The 27,348-nt window shown below is 43.6% G+C and overlaps 1 pseudogene; it reads right to left on the reverse strand.

Moving 5' to 3' along the window:
* Positions 1-5,424: 5,424 nt before the first annotated feature.
* The window catches only part of LOC131815646 (cilia- and flagella-associated protein 251-like), a 40,767-nt pseudogene continuing 18,843 nt past the window's right edge, over positions 5,425-27,348 (reverse strand).

The raw sequence follows: 27,348 nt of genomic DNA on the forward strand, positions 1-27,348 counted from the left end.
ACTGTTTACCACGTGCTTTGAGAACGCACAAATAAAGGTTTTGTTTTAAAAAAAAAAAAAAAATAGCAGGCCCAAAATGGAGTCATTTGTGCTAGACCCACCAAGACTTAATATCTTAAGCTAATTCCTATTTCAACCTACTTCAGAAATAGTCTTAACTGGTCAGTGTGGAATTTTCTGGTCAGCACCAATGATGTAAACTGCCACATGGCTCCTTTCCCTCCTCCAAAAGAAAATGAAGTAATCCCCCTAATATACCCTTTTATCCTCAAAAGGAAGGTGACTTCACCCGGAGCAATTATTTAAAAAAAATATATTATGATTTAGTTGACTTGTCTTTAAAAACCTTTCCTTATCTGTAGACTTTGGAATGCCTTTCTAGTGTTAGGATGTTGGCTGATTCATGAATCATTTGATAAAACCAATTAGATCTCTAGAACTGACTTATTTCAATATTTGTTGCTTAGCAGTCTTGACATTTCTGTTTAATTCTAAATATTTGAAGAAAATCCTGCCATCTTCTGTGTTTTCCCATTTGAGATGGACTCAGTCTTTTTATATTTTTATTAGGAGAATAAGAAGATTCAAAGATGGTTTTCAGAAATATAAGGCTCTTGCTTTCTTCTCTCATTTGGTCCCAGGAAATTTGAAATCTAAACATCTTTGAATAGGAGATCTCAAATAATTATTTTCTGGAGTCTCTGTCATTTTAATAGTACATGTGAAAAAACCCGCTCTGTAACTTTTAATTAATTTTTCATGAAGAAAAGCTACAAATAAAAGTTTCAAAGATATTTTTTATTTTTTTTTTATATTTATTTGACAGAGATCACAAGTAGGCAGAGAGGCAGGCTGAGAGAGAGGAGAAAGCAGGCTCCCTGCATAGCAGAGAGCCCAGGACCCTGGAATCATGACCCAAGCTGAAGGCAGAGGCTTATAACCCACTGAGCTACCCAGGCGCACTTTTAAATTTTGTTTTAATCTTCTAAATTTTTAAGAATTTTTAAGTTGGTAAGTTCTATGAGATAAGATTTTGGTATATAATACTATACAACTTTTCTGGTCTTTTTTTCCAACAAAATATTCACTTTGTTGAAAGAACTCATAGTTTTTTTCTTAGTTCAGTTGTTAAATTTTCAAAACAACATATATAATTTAAAATGGATGTTCTTGGACTAAAGTATCTGGAGAGTTAAGACAGTATTTAAACTAATATTGCCTGCATATCCCTGTGTTTTAAATATCACTGATAACCAAATGAGATTATATTTACGTTTACAATATGTTATAAGCATGCTACAAAAATAAAGTTATTGAAAACTTAGAAAAATTCATCAAGTTTATTCACTGATCTAGGTTTTTTTTTTTTTTTTTTATTCTTTAGGTTATTCCTTTGCTTTCTATCTCTCTGAAATAGAAATATAACAGAACTATTTGTTCTGTGTCTCCATTTCAGGCACAAAACCTCTGTAATTTCCAATGAGGATAGCAATAAAGGTTTCTTTTGTTATGTTAATGAGGTGGCTTTTGGCTCTCACCTAGGAACGGGGGCTGGTTGGCAGTGGGGTCAACTTGTGATTAGAGGCATGGACCCTTGAGTCCACCAGCCAGACCTCTGGGGAGAGAAGACAACTGGACATGAAGATCAATGGCCAATAGTCAATAATGTAATCAATCATGCCTGTGAAATAAAACCTTCATAAAACATTTCTCATAACATCATGTATTTGTAAACCAGGCTTTGATTTTAGACTTTCTGTTTTAGCCAAACTAGCAAAAAGGGTGAGGTTTTTGTTTTGGTTTTGGACATTCTCATATTTGGAATCATAAGGGTTCTGTGCCCAACTTCACCACGGGTGTGGGAGGGGGTGTTCCACTCACCAACAATTCTCTGACACCAGGTAAGTGTGCGTGTAACTCCAATCTGAAACTATCTGTGTGGACGCAGATACCTGGAGAGAGCAGGGGCTCAGTCCCACAAAACTGTCCCCCTGCCACACACATATTTCACACTTCAGACAAGAGTCATAAATCTGGGTTGTCATCTGTGCCACCGACCGAAGTATTCTAGGAATTACAGCCATTACTGTTACGGCTACCACTGTGGGATTGGCCTTGCATCAGACCATACAAACCACACAATTTGTGCAAAAATGAATGAGAATGCTAGCAAGGCTTGGAATCAACAAACAGTCCTAGATCAAAGATTTCATGAAAGAGTCTCTGATTTAGAAGAAGCCATAATATATATAGGAGAGAAGATCTTCTAAATATAAGGCTTCACCTTCCGTGTGATTAGAATGTTTCTTCCTTCTGTGTTACTCCTACACCTATAATAAATCAGAAATACCGTGGAACAAGATTTCACCATATTACTAGTCATTATGGCGGTAATTTAACTGTGGATATTAAAGAGCTTCAAGATTTTATTCAGGGCATTCCTTGCTATCCTTACAATCAGTTCAAGAGTGAGTTTCGCACAAATAATGTGCGAAATGATTCTGTCTGATGTAAACCCCTTTGCTTGGATCAAAACACTGGTCTTGGCGTTATAGGTGGAATGATGACACTTTTTATTGCTATAATCATATTACGCTTAGTCCTCAGATGCTCACGGAAATCTTTCTGATGACTAATGGTTCAAGAACTTGAAAAACGGATTTTGCTGCTTCTGCATTAACAAAAAGGGGGAAATGGAACCATCCCTCAGAATGATAGGCTGCTTAAAATATCACTAATGAGAAATGGTACTGGTCACGCAAGCATGCTTGACGATGACCTTGAGAAAACCTGTACTACCAGCAGGCCTCCAGTGGAGAGGAGAATACAAGTCCTTGAAGCACAGCCACTCAGGGTGGAACATCACCTGTTTCCCTTTTCCATTGTCTCCCCTGCCTCATGAAATCCTGCTGTTAGAATAATCCCTTTATGTGCGCTTGCTCAGCCAAAAATTCCATGCTGCTGGGCCAGGCACAGCCTACTCTGTTTACCTACAAGACTATGGTCGACGTAGGCCTCCCATTCCTTCTGGTTGACCTACAAGACTCATGACTAATGTATAACCTCCTCCTTTGTTGGTTGTGATCTTGTATCTAATAAATACGGGACTGAGGAGTTTTGGGGCGTGACAGTCCTTTCAGCGTGGTCCCTGTTCCCTCCCTCTCCCAGGTGACTTGTTTGTTCCTCATTCTTCTCCCCAGTGCCCTCAGGAAGGGGCCCCCAAATGCCTGGCAGAGGGAAGAGATGCACGGAGGGAGGCCTGGTGCTTGTGTGAAGTGGGATGTCACTCAGCGCTCAGGGAGCTGTCATACCCTCAAGGCAAAGCTGTCCTCCTGTGCCCTGAGCCACAACCTTTGATGCCAGACCTATACTCTAGGCCAGGAGTGTCTTTACATTGCCCTAGGGCTGTGAAGCAAAAAGATTCCGTGGCGTCCCCAGTGGGAGAGCAGCAGCGCTTCCAATAGACAAGGGTGAGTCTCCCCACTTTGCCCTCCCCAGGCCAGTGTTCTCCCAGGCCCATGCCCGAAACGGAAAACCTACTCTCACTCTTCAAGGGTCCGTCCTTCTTGCCCTACCCGCTCTGCTGGGCCACGGGAACCTGGAAACGATGGCGTCGGGCTTCCCATGCCAGCACCCATTCGGCTCCCAACTTTTGCCCACTTGACCCACAGAAGAGACTCAGGAGAGTTATGCAGAGAAACTAGAACAGGCTTTAATTAATGAAATTAACACTACCTAAAGGTTCTGCGAAGAACATGGGGAGAGGGGAGGGGAAACCTGTGGGCAGCAGCAGAAGTCCCAGGAGCTGTGGGACTGGAGGCCAAAGGGACACGGATCTCCATGTACTGTCCCAAGGCCCATGGCTGCTGGGATCACAGACGAGGCCTCAAGCCCCCACCTTCCTTCAAACTGGTGGGTCAGGGATTGGGAAGTTTCCCAACATTGGGTGGTAGGCTGGGAGCCCGGTTTTGCTCCAAGACTGGGCTTGGTTTGTGTCTCCCATTCCACACTAGTCTTGCACCGGTGTCAACAGGAAGGAAGTGCAACACCAGCTACTTCTCCAGGAAGGTATTGGCTCAGCCGAGCCTCTGCCTTTTGGGCCCCAAGGAAGTGGGCTGTGATGTGGAGGAAAATGGCTTATTGCACGGAGCAGATCTTTTGCGTCCTCTCCGGTGCTGGGCAGGGGATGAGGGGTTCTTGGTGGCAAGGCTGCTCTGGGCCTTGCTGACCAGGGAGGTGGGGCCACTAGGAGGAGAGGCCAGGATGCTCCCATCCCTGCAGACGGCCTTGCTGGAAATGCTGCAGCCATCTGATCTGGAGCTCTTCTTGGTCTTCTTGGTCAGGTGCCTGGGGATGTGACTGAAGCTAGGGGCACTCGGGGCTCCCGACACAGGCTGGTTCGTTGTGCTGGCTCCAGCGGTTCCCGACAGGGTGCTCTGGCGTGGGCGGCCCCCTGTGTTGGGGCCCAGGCTTGCCCTGGAGCCCTGTGGGCCGCTTGGGGCCCTGCTCATTCCTGCTGTGATGTTGAAAGCCCCAAAGCTGGAGCACAAATCTGCATCATCTCCTCTCCCCAAACCTGGGGGTGCTGTGGAAAGCCCCATGCTGATGGAGGCCAGCATTGTGTTGCCTCCTGGGGGGCGGGGCTGCTGGCTAATGGGCCCAGCATGGGACACGGCACCGGGCAGCTGGGTGACAGCTGTCAAGCCACGGGCAGAGGCTGCGCCAGGGGCGAGTACAGCGAGAGAGGTAGCCGAACCTGGGTGGGCACTGGCACAGGTGCCCTGCGAGGCAGATGCGGGTAAGGGAACCGCATAACCTGCCTGGGTGTCACTACCCAAGGACAGCTGGACTACTGCTGTACTCAGGGACTGGAGAGGGTTTGGAGCCTGAGCTGCCGGCTGTCCATGCGGGGGAGAGCTGTGAAAGGGGCTGGCTCTGGGCCACTGCCCACCAACAGCCCCGAATGGGGCCTGGGCAGTAGATCCCAGGTTGCCACTCCCCCCAGGCAGCGCAGGCAGCCCTGTGGGGACTGTGACTGAGGCCTTTTTGTCCCTGGACTGCATTGAGAGGGCCTGGGTAGATGCAAAGTTGCTCCCACTGCAGCCAAGGTGAGACCCCAAGAGGAGAGGCTGGGAAGAACGGGAGCAGTCCACAGAGGTGACCTGGGAGTCAGAGGCTGACAGGGGAGCAGCAACTGCACTAGGCAGGGCCAAGGCACTGGATGGGCAAGTTGGGCCACAGCTGGAGGTGGCCTCTGTGTCCCCTCGAAGAGCATCTTGGATGCGCTGGAGAGCAGCTGTCTTTTCCTGATCCAGGTCCTCAGCAGTCACTCGAAACCCCAGCTCAGGGGGTGACGGCAGCCTCAGTGGCTCCCCTCGCCTGTGTGGCAGCAGTGGAAACTTGCGTTTTTGGGGCCTGGAACAGTTAGCTGGGGATGAGCAGTTCCTCTGCGCTGCCTTCTGCCTGGTGGTGGTATCGGCAGCCTTTTCCAGCTGGTGGTTCTTCTGGCAAAGTGCAGGCACTCTGGCAGGACACAAAGGGCTCTCTTGGCTGGGGGACCTCGGGGGCCGCGGGGCCTGACTTGTGGCCAGACCCCTCCTCCTCTGCACCGGGTAGCAGCCCCTGGTGGAACTGTAAGAACTGGTAATGGCATTTCGAGAGGGGCAGGAGCTCCTATGGGAGCTGGGGGACTTCTTATTGTATGGGTCTTCTGAGCTCTTTTTCCTGGGGACGGCTCTCAGCAGAGGCCCAGGCCTGGGCACAAAGGAAGAGAGCCCTCCATGGACCCCCAGGGGCCTAAATGCCCCCTGTGGGGCCCTAGCACCTTTAGGGTCTTTTCTGTGAGTCTCTATCTGGGCCCTCCCTTTGCCGCTCTCTCTGGGGTCTCTGCACATCCTCTCCCCTCTGGAGACTTCGTGGACATTCCTGGGTGCTGAGGGCCGCAGCCTGGTGACGACCTGCTTCTGCAGCACACAGGGGGTGACCGTGTCCACGATGGACTCGCAGCGGTGGCGGCAGGACACCTGCGATCCAGCAGCAGATAGCATCACCTTCAGCCGGCAGCCCCACCTGCAGGAGGAGGTGATGAGCCCCAGAAGAAAGCGCGGGGTCGCCAGGATCATGGAGTACCTTCTCCAAGCTGCTAGGACTGAGCGCGGTTGCCAACTTGCGGGGTACTTGGAGGACCGCCTGTGAGTGGACCCTGGGGCGTGGACTGCTGGGCGAGCCCTGAGCGCCAAGAGTTGTCTGCGGCCACAGGGAGCCCGGTGGGGGCGGACAAGCCCTCCTGGCAGGTGCGGGTCCCGCAGAGCCTGGGGCTGGGGGGAGGGGCATGGCCTGTTCAAGGAGGTGCCCATAGAGCAGTCTGGTAAGCCCAGATGCTGGGGATAGCGAACTAGGCTGGCAGTGCTCTCCTTCAGCTGCCAAGTCGTGGCCGAAGGCCTAGAGCACAATGTGGGGCCTGTTGCCAGGACACAGCTTTGGAACCTGGAACCTGAGGAGTGAGCGCTTGTGCAGGAACCCCTGTGCATGTGCACAGCTTCTGTTGGGTCGCCACCCAGTGCAAGAATCAGGCCTACAGAGGCGCCGTGGAGGGGTCGACCCCCTCGTTCCCAACCCTCGGGATGGGAACAGATCTCTTGGGCTTGAAGGCTGAACTGAGGAAGGGGAATGGGGGTGCAGTGGGTGCCAGCCATCTCCCCTGTCTGGGCCCCAAGCATTAAGGGACAAGAGCTGGTCCCATAGCCGCGCCCCAGCGGACCCATCAGCCGGGCATGGCAGGGCTGCACGCATCCTCTCTTCCCTCGGCAAGTGCCCCCATTGCCTCCTTCTCCGGGTGTCAGGCCCTTTGTTTCTGGGTGACATCTTGGACGGTGGGCTCACATGTTGTGCAACGCTGGCCTCTAGGAGACACTCTGAAGACCTTTAGGGAAAACCATTTTGATTAATCCAGCAACAGGGTGAAGGTCCAAGTGGGCATTCCATCTTGCCTTTTGTCCACCATTCTTGTTCCAGTGCCCTTGGCCTGCCCTTGCCATACTCTTCGTGTACACTTGGCACACCCACGTCTGGGGTTACATCTACAGCTGAGTCTCTCTGTTCTCCCTGAAGATGCCACAGACTGGATTCCATTCACAGAACTTTCTTTACTTTCTGACAGCACCCGGTGTGGAGTCTCCTTGGACAGTCCCCACAAGCACCCACTGAAACCCAAAGGGCAATTGTTTCTGGTAATACCCTCTCACAGAGACCCCAGCGGTCCCCTGGCATGTGTGGGTCCACACAGCAATGGGTGATAAGCCCCCTGGTCAGCTACAGCTGCGATCCTGGTGCTCTCTGGGCTTTTCTCTCTCGCTGCTGCTGCCACTCAGAACTGAATTCTCGCCACTGACTGCGGCAACTGCCGTGCCAAGTTCTTCATGTCTGTTCATCCCTATCCAGTCCTCAGAGGCACTTTAAGAAGGAGAGAGACTTCTCTTCCCTGTTCCGTAGTTGGGGACGCTGAGACACGCAGATGATTCACACCGCCTGTCGCAGGTCACTCAGCTGGTAGGCTGATGCCACCCTGAGTCCATGCTGAGAGCTGGGTCCTAGAGGCTTGCAGGTCTGGCTAGAACTCAGGCCCTGACTGTCCCTCATCCGTATAGGTCTTAGAGCTTGCTGGAGAAGGGTGGGAAGGGGGAGAAGGTGCTGAGCAGTCCCCACACTGGGACTGGGGCCTGAGCGGGGCCCATTCCCTGTACCCTGGCCCTGACCCCGACAGCTACATTTGCAGTGTGGCCCATAGGCGGGGTGTACCCCTGTCCCTCACAGGGCCCCCTTTTGCCACTCTCCCAGGAAGTACGGCTTGGGCTTTAATGGTACTGGCCTGAGCATGCAAGAAAGGTGGCCTGGGGGCTGAGAGATGATGCTGACTGCTGTGGACACAGTGGCAGGTAGTTGGGAAAGATGGGGCAGCAAGCAGACAGAGAAGCAGAGAAGGGACAGCACTGCAGAAGGAGGTGGGAGGGGAGAGGAACAGAGGGGACTGACAACACACACATACACACACACACACACACACACACACACATGCACGCACACGCACACACAGAGACACAGGGCAGATGGGAAAGAGGGGAGGAGCAGCGACCCAGGGATACAGTGAGGCCATCTAGATCCTGCCCTTCCTCCTGGCTGCACGTCAGGTCCCCAGTGGGCAGGTCACCCCCGCTGTGTCCTAGTCAGTCTCTTCCTCATCTGCATAGCAGTTTGGTGGGACCTTGTACCTGCTTGCACGAGTGGGTGGCATCTACCATTCCCTGTGTCCAGGGCTGGCCTAGTACCAGAGCTTTCATCTGCTCACAGCCCAACCCACACCAGGGGCACACAGAGAAACTTCAAGCAATGACACTTCCTGAGGCCACAGACATGCTGCTGGGGACTCAGGAGGCTGAAAACTTGGCCTGGGAAGAGAATTTCTTTCCCTGGCATTTTGCTGCTGAAAACGATTCCCCCCAGGCCAGGAGCCAGCTGTGTTCTTGGATAGTCTGTGGCCATGGAGTAGCAGGACAACCCCCCACCCCATATGGAAGCCTGGGAGGTGGGTTTCTGAAATCCTGAACTGTAATCCCATCGGTAATAGTCCAACAGTTTGCTTTGACCAAAGATCCTCTGTATTTGAACATGCTTTCCAATTGTTCAGTAATGGGAGTCCCAACGTAACATGGCTCACATATTTTTATATGTGGATATAGATTTTTATCTATCCGTAGAGAAAAATGACAAAATTCTTTGTTTTTAGAGGTTATTTCTCATGCTTGATTCCATCTCTACACCCAGGGGGGACTCAAACTCACAACCCTGGGACCAAGCATCACACACTCCACCGCATGAGCCATCCAGGCAGCTTGTCTTTTTAGAGGTTATTTCTAAAATTCTGCCTTAAAAATTTTTTAAAGATTTTATTTACGTATTGGTCAGAGAGAGATGGAGAGCACAAGTATGGGGGAGGGACCGAGGCAGAGGGAGAAGCAGACTCCCCTTTGAGCAGCGAGCCCAATGCGGGATTCCATTCCAGGACGCTGGCCTCATGACCGGAGTTAACACACTGAACCAGTCGGGTGTCCTGAAAATTCTGCTTTGAAATGTAACCTGGGCAATTATCAATTTATTTATTTTATCATTAGTTTTATTATTAATTTTAATAATTTTTAATATTTTATTTGCAAATTATTTATTTTCTTTTATTTTATTAATTTTACTTTTTAATTTATTTTACCATTCATTTTTATTATTTATTTATTTATTTAAGATTTTTGAGATTTATTTGACACAGAGAGAGAGAGAGAGGTCACAAGTAGGCAAAGAGGCAGGCAGAGGGAGATGGGGAGGTTGGCTGCCTGGTGATCAGCGAGCCTGATACCCGGCTCGATCCCAGGATCCTGGGATCACGACCTGAGCTGAAGGCAGAGGATTAACCCACTGAGCCACCCAGGTGCCCTAGATTCATTAACAAGTTACCTTACAATCAAAAGTTCACCTTTTAGAGTGCAGTCTGGAGGATAGTTTGATTTTTCGGTGGGGGGAGCTGCTGGGGCCTTGGAAAATGACAGGATCATTATGGAGCTCAGTCTGAAGTTGCTTTACCAGGTAACAATGGACAGGGTATAATCGTAGAACTTAATGTTACCTCTATTATCACCTGTGACAATATAGCTGAAATGAACAAAAACATCTGTTTGGGAACTAACAGTAGTAAGTACCATCTCCTGAACAGCTCATTTTATGTCCAGCTCTGGAATCCAGGTGTTGTACAAATTTCACTTTAACACTGTGGCTGATTTTACAGTTGATCCACTTTACATCTGGGAAACTAAGGCTCAGAGAAGTTGAGAAATTTGCTCACGGCCTGGGGTTGCCAGATTTAGCAAATAAAAAATGCAGGATGCCCAATGAAATTTGAATTTCAGTGAAACAAGCAGTAATCTTTCAGTACAAGTATATCCCAAATAGTGCTGGGGACCGACTTACACACAGCAGCCCCATCAGGCCCCGTGGCTAGACTGTGCAGGGACCCAGGGGTACCTAATGCAAAGCACACGCTCTGTGTCGCTCTCCGCTCCCCGCCCTCTCCCATCAGCCACATGCAGTGGCAATGGGCGTTGATTGATATTCTCTGCCACTAGACCACAGAGGACATCAGAGTCCATCCACCAGCCCTCTGAAATCACACATCTTGGCAAAAGCACACAATCCACTTTACAGGAGGGCACTGCTCTCAGAGCCATATAAAACCCTGTCCAGTGGTCACAGCCAAAGCCAGAGTTCTGTGATATAAGGGCTTTTATTTCCAATTCTCAGATCCATCCCAAATGGGGATTGGCATTATGTACTGGCATAAGTCTAATCACGGTCGTCGGGGGGGCAGGATGGGAGATCCTCTTATAGATGCAAAGTGATTAAATGCAGTTTCTGATTGATCAGCAAGGCAGGTGGGCAGAGTAATTGGTAAGAACATCTTTCACTGCCATCTGCTGGAAAGAAATGGCAAAACAGGCCAAGTGTTTTCAAAATCCTTGGTGGGCTCCCTGGTCCTGGCTGGATTTTATTTACCATGGAGAGAGGGGAGTACAGGCCTGGTCTTCACTGGGCCCTAGCCCCCCAACTAATTAAAGGCTGATTCATCATCAGTTGCAATTCTTCACCTGTATTTCCCACACCCCCGAGTGATGACAACTTGCATTTCTCTTTGTAAAGACATGCCAGGACCTCACCGCTCTCTGTATTAAATGAAAAAAAAAAAAAAAAGTAGGGCTTTTGAAAAGCAAACACATGCACTGCACATGGTCCCTGTCATGAGGGAGAGTCCTCCATCCCTGTCGGGAACTTCTCAAGCATACTAATAACGATGATTTCATCTAGAGCTCCCCTGTGCCAGACAAGGTGCTAGAGTTTTATGTGGCTTGTCTCACAAAAATTCTCATAAAATCACTCTGAGGGAGAGTGGCATCATGCCCATTTTCTCCCGGCTAGCGGCTGAGCAATGGAGCACAAAATCAGAACTTTTAAAAGTCTGCTCCACTGGAAAAATGGAGGCTCAGCCAAGTTAAGTCCCTTGCACCGAGTTATTCAGCAAGGCAGGAATACGTCTGGAACGTGAACCCTTTTCTGTCTGAGACCAAGGCCTTTAATGACCCTCTCTGAGCCCCCACAGCCTCTTCAGTCAGCAAACTTTATAAAGTTCTGTTGTATTTCATATTTGCATAATGGGTAAGTGTTGTTTTGTAATCAGAAGAAACAATATAGTTAGTTATTTCATTTCCTTAAAATTAAAGTACATAATATTTATGGTTAAAATGACTCTAATGAGTGTGGAAGGAAAAAAGCAAGTTTTTGTTTCACCAACACAAAGGAGTTCTTTAAAAGTAATACATGGGAAAAAAAAAAAAAAAGGCAAACCAGGGAGGAGTCAAGATGGTGAAGAAGTAGCAGGCTGAGACAACATCAGATAGCAGGAGATCAGCAAGATAGCTTATCAAACCATCCCAAACACCTACAAATCCAACAGGAGACAGAATAGAAGAAGAGCAGCAATTCTAGAAACAGAAAATCGACCACCTTCTGAAAGGTAGGACCAGCGGAAAAGTGACTCCAAAGCGATGGGGAGATAGACCGCAGGGGGAGGAGCTGGCTCCCAGCTAGCGGGAGAGCAATGGAGCACAAAATCAGCACTTTTAAAAGTCTTCTCCATTGAGTGACATCGCTCCAGAGGCTAAGCTGGGGTGAAGCCCATGCCAGCAGAGCGGGGCCTCAGGTCCCTCGGGCTCACAGAAGGATGGGGGCTATCTGAGTGTTGCAGAGCTCATAGGTATTAGAGTGGGGAAGCCAGCTACAGAGATGGAGTCAAGGAGTGAGCTCTCTGCTCAGGGTTACCTTATTGTGATCTGTGGCACAGGCCACTGTTCTGTGAGCAGGGACCCCACAAGATCCAGGGAGACCCCCCTGGGAAAACTCAGGGATTGGCGAGGTTCAGAGACTCCAGGCAGGACCGTGTGCCAGAGACAGAGAAGTTTGGTCACAGGTTGTCGGCCAGGGAGATGGGAGTGATTGAACTCTTTTCTCTGAGGGTGCACTGAGGAGTAGTGCGCCAAGCTCTCAGCTCCTCTGGGCCAGAGATTGGGAGGCCACCATTTTCATTCCTGACCTCTGGAACTCTACAGAAAGCATTCAGGGACAGTGAACCCGAGCGGATAACTTAACCTTGCCCCTGATAAAGGCAGTGCACTTCCACCTTGGGCAAAGACACTTGAGAATCACTATAATATGCCCCTCCCCCAGAAGGTCAACAAGAAATCCAGCAAAGACCAAGTTCATATACCAAGAGAACAGCAGAATTCCAGAGAAGGAGGAAGCAAAGCAGGGAATTCATGGTTTTCTCCCCACGATTCTTTAGTCTTGCAAACTTAGTAAGTTTTTTTAATTTTATATTTTTTCTTCTGCTAATTATTTTTTAACTTTTACCCCCTCCTCTTTTAACGTTTTTAACTAGTTTCTCTTAACAATACCTTTCATAAGAAAAAAAAATTGGAACCTTCATTATTAAAATCATATTTTATCCTTCATTGTATCTAACTTTATTTTTTGTTCATACATAGGGTTTTTTCTTCTAAAAATAATATGGGTTACAAGTTCTAATAGATCAAAATACACCCTAAATCTAGCACAGGGCTTTGTTATAGTATCCAGCCTGAGCAAATTGTCTCCAATTTCTTTTTCTTTATTCTCCCAACCAATTTATCCTTATCAACTCCTTTTATAGAAACCTAAAAATATTTTTCATCTTCATAACCATATTCCATCCCTTCATTGTGTTTACCCTTATATATGCTTTTCATTCTTTAAAATTTGGGGAGGTGGTTTCTTCTAAGAGACCAAAATACTCCCAAAATTAAGTGGGTGTCCCTGTTGTATTCAACAGTCTAATATATATATATATATATTTTGTTTACTGTTTAATTTTTTTTCCTGATCTTTTTACCCACTTTCTTCCCCCCATGGTTTGGGCTCTCTTATGATTTGGTTAAAGCACATTTTCCTGTGGTCTTTGCCACCCTTTTAGTATTTTATTCGCTCCTTCATATATTCTTATCTGGATTAAAATGACAAGGTGGAAAAAATCACCACACACACACACACACACACATACACACACACACACAAAAACCACAAGAGGCAGTACTGAAGGCTAGGGACCTAATCAATACAGAGATTGGTAATATGTCAGATCTAGAGTTCAGAATGATGATTCCCAAGGTGCTAGCCAAGCTTGATAAAGGCATGAAAGTTATTAGAGAAACACTGTCTGGAGAAATAAAAGAACAAAAGCTAACCAAGTTGAACCCAAAAACACTGTTAATGAAGTGCAATAAAAAAATGGAGGCTTTCACTGCTAGGATAAATGAGGCAGAAGAGAGAATTAGTGATATAGAAGACCAAATGACAGAGAATAAAGAAGCTGAGCAAAAGAGAGACAAACAACTACTGGACCATGAGGGGAGAAATCGAGAGATAAGTGATACCATAAGATGAAACAATGTCAGAATAATTGGGATTCCAGAAGAAGAAGATAAAGAGGGGGAGCAGAAGGTATATTGGAGATAATTATAGTAGAGATTTTCCTTAATATGGCAAAGGGAAAAAGCATCAAAATCCAGGAGGTTCCAGGAGAGAACCCCCCTCAAAATCAGTAAGAATAGGTCCACACCCTGTCATATAATCGTAAAATTTACAAGTCTTAAAGACAAAGAGAAAATCCTTAAAGCATCACAGGACAAGAAGTCTGTAACATACAATGGTAAAAACATTAGATTAGCAGCAGACTAATCGACAGAGACCTGGCAGGCCAGAAAGAACTGGCATGATATATTCAGGGCACTAAATGACAAAAATATAAAGCCAAGAATCCTATATCCAGCTAAGCTATCATTGAAAATAGAAGGAGAGATAAAAACGTTTCAGGACAAACAAAAAGAAAGAATTTGTAAACACCAAACCAGCTCTACAGAAAATATTGAAAGGGGTCCTCTAAGCAATGAGAGAGCCTAAAAGTAGTAGACCAGAAAGGAACAGAGACAATATATAGTAATAGTCACTGTAGAGGCAATACAATGGCATTAAATTCATATCTCTCAATAGTTACCTGGAATTTAAATGGACTAAATGCCCCAATCAGAAGACACAGGGTATCAGAATGGATTAAAAAAAAATCAATAGGTTGTTTATGAGAAACTCATTTTAGACCCAGAGTCACCACCAGATTTAAAGTGATGGGGTGGAAAACAATTTACCATGCTAATGGACATCAAAAGAAAGCTGGGGTGGCAATCCTTATATCAGATCAATTAGATTTTAAGCCAAAGACTATAGTAAGAGACAAGGAAGGACAGGGGTCTGTCCAGGAATAAGATCTAACAATTTTAAATATATATGCCCCTATCATGGGAGCAGCCAACTATATAAACCAATTAAGAACAAAATCAAAGAAACACATCGACCATAATACAAAAATAGTAGGGGACTTTAACACTCCCCTCACTGAAATGGACAGATCATCCAAGCAAAAGATCAACAAGGAAATAAAGGCCTTAATGACACACTGGACCAGATAAATATCACAGATCTACTCATAACATTCCATCCCAAAGCAACAGAATACACATTCTTCTCTAGTTCACATAGAACATTCTCCAGAATAGATGACATCCTGGGCCATATATCAGGTCTCAAGTGGTATCAAAAGTTTGGGATCATTCCCTGCATATTTTCAGACCACTGCTCTGAAGCTAGAACTCAATCACAACAGGAAATTTGGAAAGAACCCATATACATGGAGACTAAAGAGCATCCTTCTAAAGAATGAATGAGTCAACCAGGAAATTAAAGGAGAATTGAAAAAAACTCATTGAAACAAATGATAATGAAAACACAATGGTTCAAAATCTGTGCGACACAGAAAATGAAGTCCAGAGAGGAAAATATATAGCGATACAAGCCTTCCTCAAGAAACAAGAAAGTTCTCCAATGAACAACCTAACCCTACACCTAAAGGAGCTGGGGAAAGAACAGCAGAGAAAGCCTAAACCCATCAGGAGAAGAGAAATCACAAAGGTCAGAGCAGAAATCAATGAAATAGAAACCAGAAAAACTATAGAACAAATCAATGAAACTAGGAGCTGGTTCTTCGAAAAAATTAATAAGATTGATAAAACCCTGACCAGACTTATCAAAAAGAAAAGAGAAAGGACCCAAATAAAAGAAATCATGAATGAAAGAGGAGAGATCACAACCAACACCAAAGATATACAAACAATTATAAGAACATATTATGAGCAACTCAACGACAGCAAATTTGACAATTTGGAAGAAATGGATGCATTCCTAGAGACATATAAACAACCACAACTGAACCAGGAAGAAGTAGTAAACCTGAACAGACCCATAACCAGTAAGGAGATTGAAACAGTCATCAAAAATCTCCAAACAAACAAGAGCCCAGGGTCAGAGAGATTTCCAGGGGAATTCTACCAAACATTTAAAGAATAATTAATTCCTACTTCCTGAAACTGTTCCAAAAAAATAGAAATGGAAGGAAAAGTTCCAAACTTTTCCTTTTCCAAACTTTTTATGAGGCCAGCATCACCTTGATTCCAAAACCAGACAAGGATTCCATCAAAAAAGAGAATTACAGACCAATACTCTTGATGAACATAGATGTGAAAATTCTCACCAAAATACTAACCAATAGGATCCAACAGAACATTAAAAGGATTATTCACCACAACCAAGTGGGATTTATTCCAGGGCTGCAAGGTTGGTTCGATATCTGCAAATCAATCAATGTGATAAAAATACATTAATAAAAGAAAGAACAAGAACCATATGATACTCTCAATAGATGCTGAAAAAGCATTTGACAAAGTACAACATCCCTTCTTGATCAAAACTCTCCAAAGTGTAGGGATAGAGGGCACATACCTCAATATCATCAAAGCTATTTATGAAAAACCAACTGCAAATATCATTCTCAATAGAGAAAAACTGAGAGCTTTTCTGCTAAGGTCAGGAACATGGCAGGGATATCCATTATCACCACTGATATTCAACATAGTACTAGTAGTCCTAGCCTCAGCCATCAGACAACAAAAAGAAGTTGAAGGCATCCAAATCAGCAAGGAAGAAGTCAAACTATCACTCTTTGCAGTTGATATGATACTATACGTGTAAAACCCAAAGACTCTACTCCACATTGGCTAGAACTTGTACAGGAATTCAGTAAAGTGTCAGGATATAAAATCAATGCACAGAAATCAGTTACATTTCTTTACACCAACAACAAGACAGAAGAAAGAGAAATCAAGGAGTCAATCCCATTTATAATTGTACCCCAAACCATAAGATACCTAGGAACAAACCGAACCAAAGAGGCAAGGATCCATAGTCAGAAAACTATAAAGAATTCATGAAAGAAATTGAGGAAGACACAAAGAAATGGAAAAATGTTCTTTGCTCATGGAGTGGAAGAACAAATATTGTGAAAATGTCTATGCTACCTAAAACAATCTACACATTTAATGCAATCCCTATCAAAATCCCATCCTTTTTTTTTTTTTCAAAAAAATGGAACAAATAATCCTAAAATTTATATGGTACCAGACTTCGTATAGCCAGAGGAATATTGAAAAAGAAAGCCAAAGTTGTGGGCAACGCCATTACAGACTACAAGCTCTGTTACAAAGCTGTCATCATCAAGACAGTATGGTCCTGGGGCACCTGGGTGGCTCAGTGGGTTAAAGCCTCTGCCTTCAGTTCAGGTCATGATCCCAGGGTCCTGGGATCGAGCCCCATGTTGGGCTCTCTGCTCCGCAGGGAGCCTGCTTCCTCCTCTCTCTCTCTCTCTCTGCCTGCCTCTCTGCCTACTTGTGATTTCTCTGTCTGTCAAATAAATAAAATCTTAAAAAAAAAACAGTATGGTACTGGCACAAAAACAGACACATAGATCAATGGAACAAAATAGAGAGTCCAGAAATAGACCCTCAACTCTATAGTCAACTAATAAATACTATATTATAGATTTTCTTTGACAAAGCAGGAAAGAATGTCCAATGGAAAAAAGACAGCCTCTTCAACAAATGGTGTTGGGAAAATTGGACAGCCACAGGCAGAAAAATGAAACTGAACCATTTCCTTACACCACACATGAAAATCGACTAAAAATGGATGAAGGAACTCAGTGTGAGAAAGGAATCCATCAAAATCCTTGAGGAGAACACAGGCAGCAACCTCTTCGACCTCAGCCACAGCAATTTCTTCATAGGAACATCACCAAAGGCAAGGGAAGCAAGGGCAAAAATGAACTATCGGGATTTCATCAAGATCAAAAGCTTTTGCACAGCAAAGGAAACAGTTAACAAAGCCAAAAGACAACTGACAGAATGGGAGAAGATATTTGCAAACGACATATCAGATATAAGGCTAGTATCCAAAATCTATAAAGAGCTTAGCAAACTCAACACCCAAAGAACAAATAATCCAATCAAGAAATGGGCAGAGGACATGAACAGACATTTCCACAAAGAAGACATCCAGATGGCCAACAGGCACATGAAAAAGTGCTCCACATCACTCGGCATCAGGGAAATACAAATCAAAACCACAATGAAATAGCACCTCTCACCAGTCAGGATGGCTAAAATTATCAAGTCAGGAAATGACAGATGCTGGCGAGGATGCAGAGAAAGGGGAACCCTCCTACACTATTGGGGGGAATGAATGATGGTGCAACCACCCTGGAAAACAGCATGAAGGTTCCTCAAAAAGTTGAAAATAGAGCTACCCTACAACCCAGCAATGGCACTACTGGGTATTTACCCTAATGATACAAATGTAGTGATCCGAAGGGCATGTGCACCCAAATGTTTATAGTGGCAATGTCCACAATAGCCAAACTATGGAAAGAACCTAGATGTCCATCAACAGATGATGTGATATATATATATATATATATATATATATATATATATATATACTATGCAGCCATCAAAAGAAATGAATTCTTGCAATTTGCAATGACATAGATGGAACTAGAGGGTATTATGCTTAGCGAAATAAATCAGTTGGAAAAAAGACAACTCTCATATGATCTCCCCTATATGAGGAAGTGGAGATGCAACGTGGGGGCTTTGGGGGGTAGGAAAGAATAAATGACACAAGATGGGATCGGGAGGGAGACAAACCATAAGAGACTCTTAATCTCACAAAACAAACTGAGAGTTGCTGGGGGTCGGGGGGAGGGAGAGGGTGGTGGGGTTTGGGACATTGGGGAGGGTATGTGCTATGGTGAGTGCTGGGAAGTGTGTAAACCTGGGGATTTACAGAACTGTACCCCTGGGGTTAATAATGCATTATATGTTTATAAAAATATTTTTTAAAAAAAGCAAACCAATTAGTACAAATGAGATCATGAGAAGAGGTGAAGCCACCCCCACCCTTGATCCCGCTTCCCTGTTCATTTCCTCAGAGGCACCAAACATTCCCAGTTAATAAGGACTTTCTCCAGAAATATTCACTGCATATACAAAATATGTGTATACATCCAAAAGGGTTGTAATATACTTTCATAATTACTGATTGCTGCTTTTTTATTAAGTTAATTAAAGATCCACCGTAGAGGGCACAAGTGATGCCCTCTTTCTGAAAATGGACCAATTTACAAGGTGTGATTTGAGGAAAGCCCACAGAGGCGGAGGTAGGCTATGGTGGGCAGTGGATGTCCCAGAAACCAGCTTCCCTTCCATTGTCATGGAAAGTATTCGTGTTAAATTCAAATGAAAGATTGACTGGCTAAATTTTCCCATGAGCTTGTTGAAGGTCTGCCTTTTAGAAGACAGATTACACATTACGTTGGTGATAAATATAAAACAATTTGTCAGTATGGCATATCTTATAAATTACATTGATTTACAGTAGGAAAAAAGATAAAAATCAAAAAACCAATCACTAGGAAATCTCTTCCCCACGAATTGCCATGGTGCAGGCCATTCTGAACCTCTGAAGGTTTGCTAGGAACAAGTGAAGGGCTGTGCACGGGGTTCATTAAACTGTTTGCTTCAAGCAAATGAAAAAGTGTTTAACCACTTGTTTATATCTGTTCAACTTCTCTTACCGAGGTTTCAGAGACTGATAAAAGAGACTAATGTCTGTCTTGTGCAAAAGCATGCTCTGGTTGTAATATATCACAAAATAATTATCCCAGTCTTATAACTATAAACTTTTTCCATAAACTATTTCCCCATCAGTAAAAATTAAGTACTGTACACAGACATGCCCCAGACACCTCATGAAATCTGTGCTACATAAAATAAGGCACGAGAGCCATCTTTCTTAGGCAATGTCTTGGAGACGAAGTGTAGAAAGAACCCGGAGAGGTGAGTGGAGCCCCACAATGAATGTACAGTGAATGAATCAATCAGAGAAATGCCTTCATTTGCCATGTGATATAGCAAGTTTGCTGCCCCCTTCTCTAATGACACTTAGAAGATCCTTGGGCTCACCTTTTCTGCCCTGAACACAGGAGGGTCAAAAACAATCACTGGTCAAGGGAGGCCATCAAGTTCTTCCTAAGAGCTGCTCTACTTTCATACAAGGCATTGCCATGGCTTGCGGATTCTGTATTTGCAAACTCACCTACTCGCTACAATTTATAACCCCAAAATCAACCCTTGTGGCCCCTTCGTGATGGTTTGCAGACACATGCAAATGCGGAGTGGCAAAAATCTGACTCTCCCTGTGCACACGTTCCTGCCTTCTTGTTCCAGCTTTCAAACTGTAAACAAGTGTCTTTCCAGGGTCTGCTTACTGCCACATGGGTCACGTTTTTGAGGTGTTTTTTCTTGGTGAGAGCAGTATTTAAACTAATGCAAACATGGTACTGAAAGGCAGTCTCATGACGTACCTTCCAGAGAATATACCTGAGTTAGATAAACGTTATTCAGGCATGCGTTTCAGAGCTGCTGGCTGTGAGTCAGTGCTAATACATCAACATTATGTATTAAACACGGTGTCTTCAAAAGAAAACACACATAAGACAAGGTTATGTATCTATCTGTGGGGGAAACTGCTATGACCCGAGGCTGGCAGGAATCTAATCCTATACCTCTCCTAGGAGCAATGATTTTGTACTCGCTGAGGTCTGCAGAGACTTAGTGAAACTTAACTGCCACATATAATGAGAATTGACTTTATTGTTTGGTAACTTTGACTTATGAAAAAGAGGTTTGGACAGAATCATCTTTGTATTCATCCATCTCAAAAATTTTTTTTGCATGCCCTCTTAAAAATAAATTTCTATAAATCCTACCAAGCATGAAGAAAGGAAGCAGAAGAAACACCATCAGGTGCTCACTGAGGGCAGCTTACATGGTTGTCAAATGCAGAAATTGTGGCAGGAGACGGGACCCGAGGTCCACCTCAGATGCGACAATGGCTCCAGGTGAGCAGGCAGGCAAGATAACTTGCCTGATGCACCTGATGCACCACCTTTGTACTGGCTCTGAAACGTCTAAATACATAAGATCATGTTTTATTATTCTGAGAACTGGATAGCCTAAAAATGAGCCACTCACATTCAACTCTTTATTTTATCACTCAGAACTAAATTTTCATTCTTTGTCGTATGCACACATATATTAGTACAGGCATCACTTTTGGGGGGGTATTTTCTCAGGGTAGTCAAATTTCTTTTACATAATATTTTATTTTGAACAATGGTTCCATTATTTTCAGCTGACAATTCAATACAGTAAAGGGCCCAAGTAAAAATGTCCAATGATTTGCCCATGGTGTACTATGAAGACAAACAAAGAGTAGCCTGAAGTGACTAAGCTTACACATATTTACTCTCTACAACATCTGACATACAAAAGTGCAGGAAGCATTACTCACTTTTTCTGTTAAACGTGGGGCACTGTGAGCAAGTATATCTCCCTCTTTATACTGAGGGGTACAGAAAAAATAATCACTACTACAAAAAGACCTGGTTTCTAAAAGAAAGAACTACTATAACCACAAAATCAAAAGGAATGCATCTAAACAGGGTCAGAGCTTTGCAACCTCCTCAGATAAGAGAACCTGCCTCAAGGAACATCTGAAAGCATTCGGAAAGAAAAGCAAATATGTTTTTTTTTAAAATGCCACAAATGATTTTGACTTTAAATGGTAGTAAATGAAAATCTGAATGCTACATTTCTAAGGCATTAAAGCTACAATAAATACCAGAAGTTACAACTAGCACTGAAAATTGGTGACTGAATCAGTGTTTTTGATTTTGTTTTGCATTTTCAATTGAGGTAAAGTTCACATAACATAAAATTAACCATTAATCATTTTATTACTTTTTAAAAGATTTTATGCTTTAAATATTTTTTAAAATATAAATTCAATTAATTATGAAGATTTTATTTTGAGGGGTGTGTGGGTGGCTCAGTTGGTTAAGCCTCTGCCTTCGGCTCAGGTCATGATCCCAGGGTCCTGGGTTCGAGCCCCACATTGGGCTCCCTGCTCAGCAAGGAGCCTGCTTTCCCCTCCGCCTCTTGTGACTACTTGTGATCTCCGTCAAATACATAAATAAAATCTTAATAAATAAATATATAAATAACAATTTTATTTTGACCTAATCTCTACACCAAACATCTCCAAGATCAAGAGCCACGTGCCCCACTGACTGAGCCAGCCAGGCATTCCAACCACTAGTCATTTTAAAGTATAAAATTCGGAGACACTTAGTACACTAACAACGCTGGGCATCATCCCCTCTGTCTAGTTCAGGACATTTTCATCACCCCAAAAGGAAGACCCCCCTCCATTAAGTTGTCATGCATGCCCCTCCCTTAGGCCCAACAACCACCATTCTGTACTTTGTCTCAATGGATTCTCCTCTTCCAGACATTTCACATCGATGGACTCATAAAGCACATGGTTTGTTGTGTATGGCTTCTTTCCTTTACCATGATGTATACAAGGTTCATCCATGTCATAGTGGGTGTCAGTGCCTCGTTCCTTTGTATGGCCGAATCATAGTCCATTGTACGGAAGGACCACATTTTACGCATTCCTTAGCTGCGGGGCATGTGGTTTGCTTCTACCTTTTGGCTACTGACAATTATACTGCTGCTATGAATGTTTGTATGTTTGTATTTGTCTGAATGCCTGTTTTAAATTCCTTTGGATTTAGGAATTGCTCGGTCATGTGGTAATTTTATGTTTAAGTTTGATGTTTTGTTTTTTTTTTTTTTTTTTTTAAAGAACTTTTTATTTATTTATTTATTTTTAAAGATTTTATTTATTTATTTGACAGAGAGATCACAGTAGGAGAGAGGAAGGGAAGAGATCACAGAGAGAGAGGAAGGGAAGCAGGCCCCCTGCTGAGCAGAGAGCCTGATGTGGGACTCGATCCCAGGACCCTGAGATCATGACCTGGGCCGAAGGCAGCGGCTTAACCCACTGAGCCACCCAGGCGCCCTGATGTTTTTTTTAATCTCATGATTCTGCCCTGTGTCAGTATATACATTGCTCATCTGTTTGCTAATTCCTTTCTAAAAGGGGGTAAAAACCAAGGTCTTGAAAAACCCTGTATTTTTTAAACATGTTAAATACAATGAAATAAATATTTGCCTCATTACTTTAAAAAATTAAATGAAATTTAAATTAACTGTGGAAAGAACCAAGATGCCCTTCAACGGACAAATGGATAAGGAAGATGTGGTCCATATACACGATGGAGTATTATGCCTCCATCAGAAAGGACGAATACCCAACTTTTGTAGCAACATGGTCGGGACTGGAAGAGATTATGCTGAGTAAAATCAGTCAAGCAGAGAGAGTCAATTATCATATGGTTTCACTTATTTGTGGAGCATAACAAATAGCATGGGGAGGACATGGGGAGTTAGAGAGGGGAAGGGAGTTGGGAGAAATTGGAAGGGGAGGTGAACCATGAGAGATTATGGACTCTAAAAAACAATCTGAGGGGTTTGAATTTGTGGGTGGGTGGGATGTTGGGGTACCAAATGGTGGGTATTATAGAGGGCATGGATTGCATGGAGCACTGGGTATGGTGAAAAAATAATGAATACTGTTATGCCTAAAATAAATAAAAAATAAATTTAAAAAATTATCTGCTTCTGACTTAATACACTAGTTTCCAATGAGACTAAGGTAAATGCTATAATTAAATCAAAACATTTTAACATATATTTATTGCTTCCTAAGTAGATACTGTATGGTTACATTACCAAAACATCTCTACTTGGGGAATGAACATATGCTTGTCCCTACATTTAAGACAAATCAAAATATTTCTACTTATCCACAAATAATATATTACTTGTGTTCTACTGTTGCTCACCAATTCTTTATTATTTGTTGGATTAAAAGGAAAATAGTTCTGAAATATAAATTATGGAAATATATTACATTATGACAAATTTTCTGTTTCTCTCTGGCTAAGTTAAATGTTAAAAATAAATAATATTTATATGATATTAAATAGATGAGTAGGAATATAAAACAGAAAAGACAACAGCATTTTGCAAGCAATAGGAATAGAATTGAAAACCTGAACATTAAAATTAATGGCCTCAAATGTGTCCCCTTTCTTATTTAGTCTTATTTATTATAATTCATCATATGTAAATTGGAACAAGCAAAAGTAGCACAATATTCACTGATAACCTTTACTCTGTGTCCTTTTGGACAAAAACTGCTGCATACACATTTCTAAATTTGACAAGGCCACAAGGTAACTTGGAATGAATGCAAATATTGGAAAGAGTTTCTGATTCCTGCCAACATGGTGAATAGCATGGACTCCTGGCTCCCTTCCATTAAATCAACCCTGTGGTTAACTATGCAAGTGAGGAAACCACAAAGTGCAGAAGCTGAACAACAGCCACACCATCATGGAGCTCCCTGGGGAGACTGAGGCACGTGTCCTGTGGGGGTATGTGTATGGGAGGGGGTGGCTGTGGCCTGAAGTGAAGGGATGCAGGGGGCAGCCCTGGGAGACAACTTCTAGAAACACGACTTACGTTCCATTCCTCCCACCACACTATCACCTACTCCATGCCTGATCCAGGTATGTGAAGGACCAGACCTAATGTTTGAGAAGTAATTTCAGGACAGCTCATCAGCCTTGGCAGGGGCGGGGGGAATGGAGTGGCCGGGGGTGGGGAAGAACCATTGGAAGTAAATGCATGGACAAGTCCTCAAAAAGGCTGGAAATCAGCCTCAAATCACTGCAGTTTGTGATGCAATTAATCAGTTAATCTCGTGAACTTTGCCAGATGCCAACAAGAAGCAAAAGTGAGTCTTCCTTGGAGGAAAGTACCATGCTGAGTATCAAATTATTCCTAGACTTCTTAAAGCATGACACTGGGCATCCGATGAAACACAACCAGGCATATGAAAGAGACATTTCCAAACGACTGACAATCGGGAGGGAAGCAATCATCAGCAAGAGACCCCAGGAGATGCAGGCATAACATCGACACACACAGACTTGACAATAACTGTGGTCACGATGTGCCAGAGAGTAGAGGGCAAGATGGGCAATCTCAGCAGTAACTCTATTTTTAAAAAGTATCAAGCAGAAATTCTATTTTTTTTAAAGATTTTATTTATTTATTTGACAGAGAGAGATCACAAGTAGGCAGAGAGGCAGGCAGAGAGAGGAGGAAGCAGGCTCCCTGCTGAGCAGAGAGCCCGATGCGGGACTCGATCCCAGGACCCTGAGATCATGACCTGAGCCGAAGGCAGCGGCTTAACCCACTGAGCCACCCAGGCGCCCTCAAGCAGAAATTCTAGATCTGAAAAAAAAAAAAAAAACTGATTTAAAAAACTTCAAAAGATAATTTAACAGAAAATAAAATATAGCCAAAGAAATAATTAGTCAGTACAAAGGGAAGACAAATTGTAGGAGAAAATATCCACACTGAAGGATAAAGCACAAAAGAACAGACAATATAGACAATAAGAGAGATAGCGCACAAGACGGGTCTAATTTCTGTATAATTGGAGTACCAAAAGGAGAGGAAAGAAAAAAAAGGTGATAAAAGCGATGTTAAAAGAAGTAGTGGAAGAGAATTTTGCAAAACTAAAGAAAGATACAATATTCCAAGTTCAAAGAATTCCAGAAGATACGTTTTTGTTTTTTAGATTTTCATTTTTATTTATTTATCCTTTTTTTTTTTTTTTTGTGAGTAATCTCTTTGCCCAACATGGAGCTTGAACTCACAAGCCAAGATCAAGAGTCATATACTCCACTGACTGAGCCAGCTAGACACCAATTTTGGATTTTTAAAAAAATCAACAACATATCCATATACATAGAGACACATCCTTAAAAGCTGCTAACAATTAGCAGAAAACCTTAAAAGCGGCCAGAATGGGGCAGGAGGGAAAGACATACATAACTTTCAGAAGAGGGAACAATAAGATTGATAGTTGACTTCTCAATGGAAACGGTGTTAAGTCTGAAGACAATAGTATCTTCAACATATGGAAATAACTACCACCCTACAGCCCTATAGTTAGGGCAAATACCCTTCAGAAACAAAGATAATTACTAAGAGAAACGAAGGCATATATTCTACAAAGACCTATGCATGAAAGTTCATGCACCTTTGTTTTCAACAGCCACAAACAGGAAACAGAGCAAATGTCTTTTAACAGGTGAATCAGCAAATTGTGACATATCCATTTGATGACTACTCAGCATTCACATTTTAAAGGACACATAAAGAGGAATAAAGAGAAATAAACTATTTTTGCATTCATAGATGAATCTCAAAAGTTAAATCAAATAAAAAAAATTAAATTGATTAAAAGAAGTCAGCACCTGCCACAAAAAGAGTCCATTTCTGTAAAATTCCAGGGAATACAAATGGACAGATATTAATAAACAGGAGGGTAGATGCTGGAAGATGGGTGGAGGGAAGCTTAGGGTTATCCCCATCACAAAGGGAAGCCACTCAAAGACTTTAAGTAAGAGAGTGGTATGATCTGTCCAGCTCACTTAAGAACTGTCACTCTGGCTGCTTCAGGGTGGCAGGAAGGACTGGAACAAGAGTGAACACAGCTCAGCTGGAAGGATGTTGTAGTCATGCAGGGAGCTGTGGTGGCCGTGGAAATGGAGAGGGGAGGAAGGATTTCGGGTGTATCTTGGGAGTGCACAGGACTTAAAAGTCATGGGAATGGATGAGAACACTCAGGAAGAAGGTGTCGCCATAAGAGGAGCTCCCACAACTCAACCCTGAGGACAGCCAACATTTAGAAGGTGTGCAGTCAAAGAGGATAAGGCCACAGAGTAGCTCAGGGAAGGTTGTGAGGCCAAGGAAGGTGTCTTCAGCACCTACTGGGAACGGTGCTCCTGCCGATGTAATAGTGCTTGCTTCACTTGGAAATGCCAGTGACTGTGATAAGCACAGATTTGGTAGAGCTGTGAGTAGGTGGAAGACAGATCAGAAGAACCAAAATGTTCATCATCAGTAGGATAGATAAATGAGCTATATTATATTCAAAGTAGAAGAGACTAGATAGGCATGAAAATAGTGAATTATAGATCAGTAATCAAAATGGATGATTCTCAAAAACAAGGCAGACAAAATGAAGCAATTATGATTCCTGATATGCCCCAAACAAAACAAGTAAAACAAAATAGGATAGTGCTGAGGGAGGGTCACCCGGCTGGCTCAGCCAGTAGAACCCACAGCTCCTGATCTCAAGGTCCTGAGTTCCAGCCCCATGCTGGCTGTGGAGCCTATTTTAAAAAACTGGTGACGGGGACCCGGGTGTCTCAGTTGGTTAAGCATCTGACACTTGATTTTGACTCAGGTCAGAATCTCAGACTCCTGAGTTCGAGCTCCACATCAGGCTCTGCACTCAGCCTGGAGTCTGCATGAGAGTCTCTCTCTCCCTCTCCTTCTGCCCCTCCCTGCTCACGTTCTCTCTCTCTCTCTCACTCAAAAATAAATAAATAAAGTACTGAGAGATACTTGCTAGACAAAAGTATACAGGAAAGCATGGGAATGTGTAACACAAAATCTGGGACACTAGTTAACTAGTTACCCCTAGTTAACTAGTTAACTAGTTACCCCTAGTTAACTAGTTAACTAGTTACCCCTAGTTACCTAGGAGACGGGATTGTGGAAGGAGGACAAAGGGATTTCCAGGGTTTGGGTGATTTTCTTTCTTCATCGGGCAGTAAACACACAGGTACCTTTTGTTTCATGCCTTAAAATGGACACATTTTGGATG

Source organism: Mustela lutreola, chromosome 15, assembly GCF_030435805.1.
Source record: "Mustela lutreola isolate mMusLut2 chromosome 15, mMusLut2.pri, whole genome shotgun sequence".
Taxonomy (NCBI): Eukaryota; Metazoa; Chordata; class Mammalia; order Carnivora; family Mustelidae; genus Mustela; species Mustela lutreola.